Source organism: Calidris pugnax, unplaced genomic scaffold (genome assembly GCF_001431845.1).
Source record: "Calidris pugnax isolate Ruff unplaced genomic scaffold, ASM143184v1 scaffold153, whole genome shotgun sequence".
Classification (NCBI taxonomy): Eukaryota; Metazoa; Chordata; class Aves; order Charadriiformes; family Scolopacidae; genus Calidris; species Calidris pugnax.
In genome coordinates this window covers 6,720,770-6,735,201 of record NW_015090999.1, presented here as the reverse complement: position 1 = coordinate 6,735,201, position 14,432 = coordinate 6,720,770, and positions in this window count along the sequence as shown.

Here is a 14,432-nt window from a genome sequence, read left to right as displayed (position 1 = left end):
TTGACTGGTTTGAGAGTTTGGTTTTATACTTTTTGTTGTATATAAAATAAAAGATGGAATAAAAATGTTACTATTCCTTAGACAAGTAAAAGAAAATCATTGAGTAAATCTCTGAAATGTAATAATATAGTTTACATCTAAACTATAATTATATTATATTAATTTTTTTATGGAAAAGATAATTTTCATCAATGTCATAATCAAATATCTTTCTTGTAGGGTCTATTTTTCTGAGAGGACAGTAGTTCTAGAATCAGACTTTAGCTCATACTTTAGCACACAGGAAGAGCTGCAAAGTTAGAAAATTACACCTTTCATAAACAGCAGATATCCAGATATTCAGTATATTCAGCTAAATGCTGACAATGTTATATGTTACCTCAGTTGAGGTCCAATTTATCAAGAGACAGATAAAAAATAACAAATAGAAAAGTAGAAAATAAAACTAAGCATATAAACCTTGAAATAAGCATTATATTGTAGAGAAATGCCTTGGCAGGTGATATTAATCATTTAAGAGGACAGTATAGTAATTTTTGTTCAGTATTAGAGTCAGTATGAAATACTTCTTCAGTGGTAAAAGAACAAGAAAAATATCAGTACTTACATACAGCACAAAAAACTCTTGGAAAGTTTAATATTTCATTAAAAATATTTTTAATAATTTTTAAGTGAGAAGTTGAAAAGTTCTGGCATCTTATGACAAAAGAGACCTCACACGGTATGAATATTGTGGAAAATGTCACACAGACTTCAGAACATAGTGCAAGGAAGGGGCAATCAGGGTGGGAAGCTAGAAAGCTTAAATGAAGTAGATATACGTAGGGGAAACAGAACTTTCACTGGAATCATAGAATCTTAGAATGGTTAGAGTTGGAAGGGACTTTAAAATTCATGGAGTTCCAATCCCCCTGCCAGGAGCAGGGACACCTCCCACTAGATCAGGTTGCTCAAAACCCCATCCAGCCTGACCTTAAACACTTCCAGGGATGGGGCATCCACAACTTCCTTGGGCAACCTGTTCCACTGTCTCACCACCCTCACACTGAAGAATTTCTTTCTGGTATCTAATCTAAATCTCCCCTCTTCCAATTTAAAAACATTACCCTTCATCCTATCACTACAAATCCTGATAAAGAGTCCCTCCTCATCTGTCCTGTAGTCCCCCTTCAGGTAAAGGCTGTTATAAGGTCTTCCTGGAGTTTTCTCTTCTCCAGGATGAATAACCCCAGCTCTCTCAGCCTGTCTTCATAGGGGAGGTGCTCCAGCCCTCTGATCACCTTCGTGGCGCTCCGCTGGACCCATTCCAACAGGTCCATGTCCTTCTTGTGTTGACAACTCCAAAACTGGACACAGTACTCCAGGTGGTGTCTCACAAGAGCAGAGTAGACGGGTAGAATCACCTTCTGCAACCTGCCCGTCATGCTTCTTTGGTTGTAGCCCAGGATGTGGTTGTAGCCCAGGTGGCCCAGGGCTGCCAGCATGCACTTCTGGCTCATGTTGAGCTTCTCATCCACAAGGACTTCCAAGACCTTCTCCTCAGGGCTGCTCTCAATCTATTCTCCAGACAACCTGTATTTGTGCCTGGGATTGCCATGTCTCAGGTGCAGGACCCTGCATTTGGCTTGGTTGTACTTCATAATCATAAATAAATACATAATAATGCATATAAATACATAATAATATAAAATACATAATAATATGTATATAATACATAATAATAGCATAAAATTCATAACAATATATACATAATGCAAAATAAATCACAAAACGTATCAAATGACACATTTTTTTCCCCCTAAACACTCATATTCCAATCTCTACTGCATATGTGCACAAATAAACGTTAATAAGTAGGGGAAATATCTGTAAAGCCAATCACACAAATCCCTTTTTTGATCTCAGGTAATATGTCCTCTTCCTATTCACAAGATTCTGAAATACGTTTCAAGTTTCCAAAGAAAGACTTCAGGGTTTTCAGATAAAACTCATTGTAACTCTCAGCTATCATATGATGAAGTAACACTATGCCCCAATACTTCCACTGTTAATTACAGAAAGTTGAAAAAATACCTTTAGAATTTTTCATGTTGTTTGAATCTTCATTTCCTGTGATGCATATGAAATCCTCTTGGAGGTATTCCAGATGACCTAGGCAAGTATCAGTCAAAGCACCTGTGGATGTCCTGGACACTTCATAGAGGCAGTGATGAATTGCCTATGTGATTACTTTCATTTTTTCAAAGCTATGCCTATGAATAACGTAATGATAGAACGCTGTTCAGAAACCCAGTTTCTAAATGAAATAATTGCCAGGGTCCATGCATGTGAATCCACTATCATCCTTTCACATGATGAAGAGAAAAACAGAGATAGATATAAAATATTTTCAGAATAACAATTCATGAATTATGGTGTTGTGGTATCATCTGATTTACAGATGTCTTTGCTAGCTTCAAAGCATCTGTATTTATCTTGCTGTATTTAGAAAGATAGTATATGGTATTTGCGGACAGAATTTGTTTTGGACATAAGGAGAATACCAGCAAAAACCACACTAAGATGCAAGCAGGATGTTAATCTGAAGGTCAGTATTAACAAAGATCTGCCTATGTCATTATGCTGCAAAACATGAGAAAAGTTAAGCGTATATAAATTTCCATAGCTGTATTGACTTCAGATATTTTTGTGAGACAAAAATCTAGTCTTTTCTTTATATATTTTTTGCAATTGTTATGTGAACTTCAATTTATATAAGGAAATAGCTTCTAAATATTTATCCAGATCATTTTGTGTCCTATAAAACATACTTGTCATCTTCCTCTGTGGAATCTTTCTTCTGAATTGGACTTTGAAGATGGACATTAAAAATCAAACAATATAGAAATCATAATGAGCATGAACAAAATCTCTTTAAGTTCAGTAGTGGTGTTTGGTTTTAAGTAACTTTTGTTAAGTACTATTCATCTAAGTTACTACTAGCTTTTAATATTCAGCAATGAGCATGTACAAGAAAAGGAAGAGAAAGATGTGGCTTTATGATTGTATCCCATGAAGGCTAAATTTCTGTGTGAGGACTAAAAGCACAGATAATGATCATGGGAGTCAGAAATGGCATGAAACAGGAGAAAAATAATTAAACAGTTAAATCAGGCAATTAACAGTATTTTATACATGTAAGCAGATATAATGTAATTGAAGAATAGGGAAACAGGTGAAGAGATATCCGAAGGCTATAATTTTATCATTTTGCCTTCCAGCAAAACTTGAAAATGTTTTTGCATTTAATGATATTCAGTGTGACATCCTAGAGAAAGGAAAAATGAATAGGCAGACTTCTCTATTGCTGTATCAGTGGTTTACAGGAAGGAGAATTCATTTGAACAGTAAGTAGGCTAAAACTAGATTTTTTCCCCTTTGTGGAACAATGTTTCTGTCTGAAAATGAGAGGAAATACTTTGTTTTTATTTGATGCAACTACTGCAGAGGTAAAGAGATGAAGAGCTTAATAGCATTAATAGCAGTAAATCTATACCAGGGCTTTTTGGTCTGCCATCTACAGGAGGCTAAAATAGAGATCTATAAAACCCTGAGTGTCATGGAGAATGTTGTTTACTCTCTTTCCCAGTGAAAGATCCATGGTGCCAGGCTCAGAGCAAATAAAAGGAAACACTTCTTCATACAAAACATAGTTTAGCTGTTGAACTGTTTGCCTCATGACATTTTGAGTGCTCAAAGTTTATGTGTGTTCAGAAGAAGATCTGGACAGATTTTTAAAGAAAAATCTTTGAGGTCTATTAAATAGAAAGAAATCACCTCTGGATTAGGAAGACCTTGAGTCACAATTCATTATACGCTGGAAGAATGTAAGCATCTAGGAAAACATCACTACACTTTTCCTGTTCTTATACCATTTCCTAATCACCTGTGCTGCTCCTGTCAGAAACTGCACATGGAACTGACTGACTTTCTATGCCATTTTTTGATTACATTCTTAAACATGCTATTTGTAAATAGGAACATAATGTGTGAATGAAAATTTGCAAAGTAGAAGTTCAGGGTTTAAGAAGATTTTAGGGTCTAAGACTCCAAGTCAAGAGCTATACAAGTAAACAATAATCAAAAACCAATAAAATAATAAAATAATAAATAATGCATTTTAAACACTTATTCAAGTCAAATCAACACCAAAGCCCTCTCTTAAACATCTTGTAAGTGTTGCAAACATACTCCGAGTTCAGGACTCGCAGTAATCCCAAGAATTTTTCCTCGTCAGCCTCTCAAAGACGGCAGATTTTCTGGTTTGAAGTCAGTTGAAGGCTGGAAAATTGTTTGAATGTATAATTATGTATTTATGTATTTGAAATATAAACATTGAAACTGAAATACAAACACAAGTATAGCTGACAGCTTCATCTAAACTTTTCTATTTTTTCCTTAAATAATTCTGAAGGCAAAATGGAAAGATACATTGCCATAACGAATTTCATGATGATGCTGCTACTCACGGTCAATTTATTTTATGATAATATTATGAGGAAGGCTTAATTTTATGTATTTAGTTGCTGAGCTTGGAAATGTTACAATGGCAATTTGTAATCTTATGACAAAACTAATTTTTGTTTGGTTAATATTGTTATCTGTTCTTTGTTTTCCAGCCCATCTGAGAAAAAAAAATAGTCCTCCATGAGCTAGTAAAATCTGCATGCCAATGTTTTAATACCAAAATTGTCTGAGTTCAGAATAGAAATGAGTCATTAGTATGAAATAGTTTAACGTTGTCAAGTGTATTGAACAGAAAATTGAAAGTGTAAAAATACAATTGTTGAAGTCCTTTTATGAGTCCTTGAACTGATGATCACATACAGATCACTGACAGGGTTATTTTATATTTGCCCTGAGATCTCAGAGCATACATGATTTTGCTTACTTGTGACTATGCTGCTATTTCTAATGAAAATGAAAATAAGGGCTTCTTGAGCCCTGACCTCACTGTAAGATTCAGTCAGTTTTAAATTCAAACCCTGTATTCTGCAACCATGACCATATTTTAGAAGCACCAAAATGCTGCAGCACTGAAGAGATAGATGTTGAACTTTTATGTGGCTTACGATAAAGCAACAATAAATTATAACAATTTCAAACATATACCTACCTATTTTTTTTACCTATACTAGTTTTCTCTGGATTGACCTAAAAATAAAACCATAGGCTTAAAACTGTGAGTAATAAAAACAAATAAAGCTGGTTAAAAAAAAAATTAGAATTTTCTTTTTGTATATTTCACACAAAAGTACTATAGCTTCATTTTTTCTAGGTGGCTACTCCTCCAGTATTTAGTTCTGCTGAATCATTTTCATTAGAGTTAAGTTTCTTCACAGTAGCTTGTATAAGGCTATGTTTTGGATTTGTGAGTAAAAGAGTGTTACTAACACACTCATGTTTAGCTATTGCTGAGCAGCGCTTACACAACATCACGGCCTTTTCTGCTTCTCATTCCACCCCACCAGTGAGTAGACTGGGAGTGCATAAGAAGTTGGGAGGGAGCTCAGCCAGAACAGCTGACCCCAGCTTACCAAAGGGATATGTCATACCCTGTGGGGAGTGAGGAATTGTGAAGATGCACTGCTGAGTGAGAGCTCAGCAGGTGTTCTTGCAGTGATGGGAAGGAAGCCTTGAGAACAGTAAACGATGTCCTTATATGGTATATGTGAAATGGATAGCAAGCTAACAAAATAGATAACAATACCAAAACAAATAACAATGACCAATTAGCATAGGCTCGTGAACACTTATTTGTAGCCAATTATATTGCTCATAACGGCGCGTGGACAGGCCCCCACAACCTATCTATGTAGAGAGTACAGTGCGTGATCAGAAGAGAGAAACTATATATACTGTAAAAATAAAACATTAAATGTCTTCGCTTCACCACTTGGCGGAGTCCGTGCCCTTTGTTGCCGCAATCCCCTGTTAGCCACTTCATTTAGAGTTGTGTCAGCATCATATCCTCCCCAGACTATTTTTGACAATGTGTGGGAGCACATTGATGGTGCACTCTGCATAAACTTGCATAACGTAGGTCCTCTTCATGGCATTTCATCAGGGTCTACATTCACTCACCAGTTAACATAAAACACCTCTCGCACAGCCAATTCTCTCAGATACTTAATACCTTTCTCCATGGTGGTCCATTTGCTCAGGTGGCATTTGGTATCAACCTTAAAAGGGATACTTGCCCTTTAGAGTTGACACAAGTTGCCTGCAGAGACTAAGTGTGTTTGTCTTTCTCCCAGTTGCTTTATTGATACTTCCATCTCTGGACAAGTTTTCCAACTGCCTAGCTTCTCTACCATCTAAGTCTATTGTATTGACCCCATTATCCTGTCATCAAAGCAACGAGGAGATTAGTGTCTCACCTTCAAGACAGCTAAAGTCCTTTCTCATATTTTGCAAGTCCTTCATAGAGAAGGATTTAATTATTATCTCTCTATCTGATTCCTCCTCCTGTGTTGACACTACCCAAGAAGGATTCTTTCCCTGATCTGCTTTAGAAGGACCCTTTCTTGATCTTCATCAGAAGAATCCTCTCCCATGCTATCTGTCTTGAACTAGTCTTTGTCATAACGAGCAGGGGAACAAGCTGACCTCCTTTTCTGCTTCCCCATCACCAGGGCACTTGTACCAGTTCTGATGGAGTTTGAGTAGCAGCAGTACTGGTTATTGAAGTAGCTGGAATAGTGCTCATTGTCAAGGCTGGAATGTCAGTGCTCATTGTCAAGTCTGAAATAGCTCTTGAACAGTGCAAGTGATGGAGTGGCTTGTGCCAGTACAGGCTGTGGAGTGACTTTTGCCAGTGTGGGCTGTGGAGTTGCTTGTGTATCTCTTTCAAGGAGTGGAATAGTGGCAGGTGGAGCCGCTGCAGTAAGGATGGTTTGCATTGTCAAGGATGGAATAGTGACAGTGATCATTATCAAATGATCAGCGGCAGTGGCAGAGTTGAAGCAGTGGTGTTCATTGTCAAAGCTGGAGTAGCTTGTGTCGGTTCAGGCAATGAAGTGGTTTGTGCTGGTACAGGCTGTGCAGTGGCCTATGCTGGTAGGGGTGGTAGAGTGGCTTGTGGGATTTGAGTAGCAGCAGCATATGTAATATAATACTGATTCCTGTACCGATTTTTAATGGGAAACCACCCAGCAACACATGCAGGAAAATCAACAATAAAATAATGATTTTAAGAAAGTGACATTAATTTTTGAAATACAAAAGGTTTCCATCCCCTAGCTCTGATGGTGTCAATTTAACACTAAAAAGCGAAGTAAACTTTTCCCAGGTAAAATCGAAAGTGCAATTATTAACAGAACCATTACATGATGCCCAGGATCGGCAGGTAAAACGGTTATCCAATTTATCATATTATAGATCTGTATCCCAAACCACAACACGACAGCACATTTAAGCCATCACATACAAACACAAAGAATGCATTCGGCGGGTGAAGCAGCATTGAACCAATTAACTTTAAATGAAGGTCTCTAAAGGCATAATATAACTTTCACTTAAGAACAACATGATGTGAGCAATCTGTTTTATGAGCAAGCTTGAATTCTAACTATTCAGTCAATCTACCAGATCTGGTCCAGCTCTGGCTAAGTCCCATGTTGGGTGCCAATAAATCTGTCATGGTTTGGGCCAAGCTGGCCACTGAAATAAACAACAGATGCTCTCTGACCTCACTCCCTTCAGAGAAGGGAGAGCATCTCCCTTCAGGGAAAGTAGGAAGGGAGAGACTCACGAGTTTAAAAGAAACTAAACTAATTTAATGAAATGTTAATGAAACAATAAAAAGAAAATGATGAAATATATACAATATATTCAAAGTATCAAACTCCCAGGATGACAATCACGTCACTGACAGGCAATGTGAAAGTCCCACATTGAACTCAGACAGGAACTGGTCTCTGGATCTGGATTCAGGAATACATGGATCAGGATCAAAGGCAGACAAACAGACAGAATCCTCCTCAGACACTGGCCATTGAAGAAAGATCTAACCCTTTGATCCCTCAGCTTTTATACTGAGCATGATGCAGATGAGGTGGAATACCTCGTTGGTTAGGTTTGGGTCACCTGTTGTTTCTGCTCCTCCCCGCAGCTGCGACCTCTCCTTACTTTTCTGCTTCTGATCCTCCAATGGGGCAAATAACAAAGTTAGCTGACCTTGGTTGTTATAGCAATAAGTATGAGTGTCTCTGCATACCATTCTTTGGTATAAATTACAATTAATCAGGTCTTATCACTCTGGAAGTAGAGAGTATCTCTTAATTTCAGAGAGTTCAGTTAGTTAGAAGAGGATTAACTGAAAGGTGAAATTACTGAACAGAAATTGGTTCTGGTTTACCTCAAATCAGGACAGGTGGTATATATACACTTGGGGTGATTGGACTTAAAGTTCTTGCCTTTGGGAAGGGTTGGGCAGCATTGCTCACTGCTCTGGTATGTGTGCTCATTCACCCTGTTGCTTATGAAGATACAGTTGTTACAACTTTGGACCCTATATCCCAAGTTCATTAGTTTAAAGCACAACTCACTTAGTCAGCCAATCTACTAGCAAAGATTCTCCTGCTTCTTCTAGATAGGTGCATCCCACCTGTCCCCAGTAGGCTTCATTAGTCAAAGAACTTCCTGTGATTGTAGAAAGTAATGCTCTGGTGACATCACCAGCCACTAAGCCAGGTATTGATCTGCATGACATGTTGAATTTTGCCTGCCCCTATCTCTGACTAGCAAGAAAAAGATTTAAAAAAATAATTAAAAAAAAAAAAAAATCTCCAGGCAATTTTGTCTGGGTTTTTGGGGGTTTGTTTTTGGTTTTGTTTTTGTTTTTTTTTTCCTTCTTTTTGAGTTTACTTCCACTTATCCATTACTCTCTGTGGCTGATATGGTGACATATATATAACTGCACTGTATCTAAATGTTAGTGATGACAAGATGTTCTATTCCAAAATTCAATATTAAATGTTTTTTCTTTCAAAATACATTGCTTATCTTTCATCCTTTGAAAACTCTGTCTAAACACAAAAATTCTAAAACAAAGTGAAAGATGTAACTAAAAGGAATGCTCTTTCACAGGCAATATAAGGATGTTCAGGTTTTGTTCTGAACTTGAATGAAACCATATTTCAAATAATCACCATATTGATGTTTTTTCAGCTTTACTCAATAAAAGATGAATGCAATACAGTCATAATACAGTTGTGGAGTAATGGTCAAGACTATTTTGACCCACTAACTATCTATTGCAGTTAGTATCAGAATCTTGTGTGATAGACAACAGTAAATTTTCATCAGCACAGATACAGATATAATTTATAACAAGCAAGGATCTACACCTACAAGTATCTTTGAGGAAAAAGATAACCCTTCAGCCATTTCAGTAATTAGTCTAATTCTTCATACAACATAGTTTAATTTAAAAAAAAACTTCCATAAAAAAAAACGTTAGGCCAAAGCAGCTATTGTAGATTTTTCATAATGAATACAGCCTCAAGTGCTATAGTTAAGACCTTAGTTAATGAAACATTAATCTCTTCATTTATTGTATGTGTAACTTAATTACAGAATTAGTTTTAGAGTCATTTATCATTTATGGAATATGAAATAAAAATAAATCTGTTTAATCATACTTTAATCAAACAAGCAATTCATCAATTAATTCAGCATATCACACCTATAACAGCTCTCTAATTAAGACTTTAAAATTTACAGTTCAGAGTGAAATAACAATGCTTTCAGTGATATCTTAGAGTCAAACTTCAATACCTACCTCTATGTTTTGACAAACTGTATTTCACAGTTAAGAAGAAAAAGCTTTTCAGATGTCATTAGGATGCTATTTTCTTCCTTGAGGAATTAGCCAGATACATCTTTTTTGACCCATATTTGTATTTTTTTCTCTTAATGTCTCACTAGCACATTAAATTAAGTCATTTTCTTCTGTAGCAAATGTTTATACCTGATTTCTTCCCCTTGAAATAAATCATGTTCAATGAAGTCCACAAAAAAGGCTTAAACGTTCCAACTGGCAATAATTTTTCATATTCTGGAAAACTACAACCCCACTTTTTGGCTCAAACTTAATGCAGTAATATCTCTTGGATAGAATCTTTAGTCACATTTCACAGCCTCCTGATTTACATTCTGCTGTTTAAAGTGATGTGTTTCAAATGAACAAAAAAAAAAAAAAAAAAAAACAAAAACAAAAACAAAAACAATGTAGAAAGTAGTCGGAGGAAAAATATTGGTTCTGATGTGTAAATCAGGTGCTTCTTAGGACACAAGTTTGTGGTGGATTGACCTTGGCTGGACTCCAGGCGCCAGCCAAGACATGCTATCACTGCCTTCCTCAGCAGGACTGGGGTGGTCAGGGGGGCGTCGGGGAGAAAATTAGATAGAAGAAAACCCTTGTGTGTCACGATAAAGGCAAAAGGCCGTGCATGAAAACAAAGTGAAAAAAAGTAAACATTCTCTACTTACCATCAGCAGGCGACATCCACTCACTTCCTGGGAAGCAGGGCTTCAGTATGCCTAATGGTTGTTCTGGAAGACAAACATAACAATGACTGTTCCCCCTTTTTCCTTTTTTCTCTTAGCACTTATTGCTGAGCAGGTGTCATATGATATGGAATATCCCTTTGGTCATTTGGGGTCAGCTGTCCTGGCTATGTCCCCTCCCAAGATAGCGCACGTCCCCAGCCTACTGGTGAGGGACAGGGGGATAATTTTGGAGACCTAGCCTTGATGTTGTGTGAGTACTGCTCAGCAGTAGCCAAAACACTGGTGTGTTATCAACACCTTTCTAGTGACCAATACAAAAGCACAGGACTATGGGGGCTGCTATGGAGAAAATTAACTCCACCTCAGCCAGACCCAATATGAAGATAAACTTAAAAAAAACCAAAACCAGAAATAACCCAGCTTTGTAGAAGTTCAAGAATTTCTTGAAATCTGTATGTGTACATCAATACCCTTCAGTTGGTCAGGAAGCCATTTTTGCAATAACCAGATGTTACCAGGCATACATGGTGAATTTTATTGTGATGTATTTGAATTCTAAAGCCATGGTCAAAAGCATATGGATTGAGCCCACAAGGTCTTTCTTATGTGTCACTGGAAATTAAATTCTATTCTTTGTCATATGGCATATTTTGCTTGAGAGACAAGCTTGGGTGATTTCTCAAAGGCAAGTTGAGAAAGACTATTGAACTTGACATTTTCTTGAGAAATCATGCATTTGCAGTTTTTCTAGAAGAGGCCTGAATTCAATTAGAGAACATAAAGACTCTACACTATCAACATCATAACCTCCCCCCATTTTGTTGTCCCCTGACTTATTTCCAGTTAAATATTACTTCCAGCTCTCAATTCCACGCTTCCAGTAAGAGTGCCTTCATCTCCTTTACCTTCAACTGGCAGAACATACTAAAAAAGAAAGTAAGTTCAGTATTTATGAGAAATCCTACATAAAGACAGTGGACCAATAGTCTTTCTTTGGAAGAGGAGAGCTGAGTGGAAGATTCATAATGAGTCATAATGACTTTGGGGATATATATATATTGGGATTGCTTGAGAAAACTTTGAATATTGTAAAAAATTCCCTTGAAGAATCAGGCTTCTAGAACTGATGGGTTAATGATAGATCTGTGCCACCAGAATTTTTTTAATACCTGCGGCATTGTTATCTTTTGCTTCTTGAGGATGTACATGTAGGTTCTGAAATATTCCTTGAACTCTTGGTCACAAGACTGGTGATTTCTGGAATTACAATAAAGATGTAAAAATACAAACTCATTGAATACTTTAAGAAAGGAAGAATATTATTTTAAAAGTAATTTTAACAATTATTTATATTCCACAAAATATTACACAGGGTGAAAAATGTTTCTGATAAAGATCCACATACCTAATATTCTCAGTCGAACTAAGGATTAACAACAGAACTCATTACATAAACTGTTAAATATATTATTTAAAAATTATAATTTTATTACTATTTCAGTTTAAGAATCACAATCAAATTGGCACAGATACCCTAAATTCCTAGCCTGTAAGGGTTTTCTTTGTCCCTGCATTTCCATAACAATTTAGAAATTTGTAATCATCCTGAGGAGACCTTCCATTCCCCTTGCCTGTCCAGACCAATTATTTTGCTTTTATCAAGCATAAAATACTTGATCTGAAAATGGACAAGCATTATGCCTGTGGAAAACAGGGAGAGGATATGGTTGACATGCACATCAATATGTGTTATTAAGATTTATAAAGGTGTTCTTATTTTCATCATTAAATTATGAGAACAAAAAATAACTCCAATCTCATATAGTCCCATTACTACCAAACACTTATTAACATTTTTATCATTAAATAATTTAACTCCTGAAGGAAAATAATAATACTGGGTAATACTGTAAGATTTCTTGCATTTGCTGCAAAATTACCTGCAGAGTAATGTTGCACTATTTGTGATGTTAGTAATGCAGTTTTAGTGATGTGGTTTTATTGTGCATTTTTATTGTTTGATTCCATTCCATTCAGTGATCCTATTATGTATTTTGGAAATGTGCTGTATAACATTGCTGTAACAAATGCTGAAACCATAACAAAACTTGGAGTAATAAAGCTTGACTGATATACTGCTTTGCTGATGGGAGTTGAAAAACAAGTTTTTCAAAGTGCATTTGCATTAAATCTCTCAGTTTCACTAAGCTGAAAGGGCTTGTTTATCTTTTTCTGGATAGAGGAAATGAGTGGTTGATGATTTTAGCTGTAAATAAAGGAAAGGAGTCAAATTAAGAGTTATTACAAATAAAAGTTCAAATAGAATAGAAATACACTCATCTGACATTTTCTGCTAAAAATTTACAAAGATACAGAAGATTCAACTGGGAAGTAGTTTTGTAAAACTGTTATTTTCAGATTTAATTGGAAGTACTGACTAAATAAGGAAAACATTAATCTGCATTTAATATAGACAAGAAACTGTTCTATTTCAAAACTTCTTGGGAGAAACAGAATTAGGATGATATAGATGTACATTTACCTTCATGAATTATTCAAACAAGGCCAAATTCATACCTTGAGTAAACATTGATTTAAGTAGAGCTGCACCTGCTTACATTAACCTGAAATTATGCCCCATTTGCCTGTTGCAAAGACTACAATTAACATATATTTAATTAAACAAAATTAAAAGAAGGCATAAACGTATATTATTTGCGACTAAAAGATAAATAGCTGCTCTACCTTACTTTTCTGTACAATAACACAGTATTTGGAGTTCTACTTCAGCTCTAATGCCTTACAGTTTCCCACACACATCATTTAAAAGTCATAAATCTTAGCTCTACAGCCAGCTGGCCTATTCAACAGAATAGGTCAAACTTCTGCAAGCTATTTCCTTTTGTCAGCTAGGTCAAGGGTGCAAAAATAAATTGAAGGACATTTTTGGTAACAGGCCTTCTATCAAGTCCACTGTTGACATTCTGACATGGCCCTTTCCTTTTGTTGCAAGAGGCTGATTGGATACTTTTCACTCCTAGAATGCTTGGTGATTCCAGCTAAGCACCTAGGTAGGCAATTTTATATGTACTTTACAGAATTTTAAGCAATGGACAAAACATGCAATTTGAAGTTGTTCTCCATCATAACAAGATATGAACAGGAAAACCACAAAAATCAAAATTTAAGAGTCTACATGTTCAAAACTTGAATATCAAAAAGCTTGCTTAGAATTGAGGAATACTGCTATTTTAAAATTTCTACTTGGCTTTCTTTGCTGTATCTACATAAAATCATCCACTGCCTGATATTTGTCACTTTTAAAAAAAACAATCACCATTTAGTTTTCGAATGCATATTGCACTGCTCACTAAGTACTACTTAGGAACTGGCACGCTGTCACTTCCGTAGTAATGCCTGTATTACCAACAGAGACTGCATCATCATTTCTATACATTACCCTTTTCTTGTTTCCAGAATTACCTGCAAACATTCTGTCAATGGGCTGGAGGAGAGGCTTGACCTATCATTACAAAAACTTCTAGACAGTTTTGGGAGAAGTGTTCTCCCTTATTGTGGCCACTTCTTCCATGCAGGTTTTAGATAACTGTGATCTGTCTACCTCAGCACCTGATCAACCACATAAAATCACTAAAATGAAAACCCTGATATTTTCACTGAGGCTTTCATTTCCTTCCATTTTTCTGTTACAGTGAAATGTCATATTTGTTCCTTAATTATGTTGTAGGCTCTCTTTGCCAAAGATGACATTTTACTTTGCCAAACACTGGCTCTAATCTTGATTAGTACCTTGTATAGTAACACAGTGCAAATACTGCTATAACTGTGAGTCATGGAGTCTGGGATGTCTCTTGACA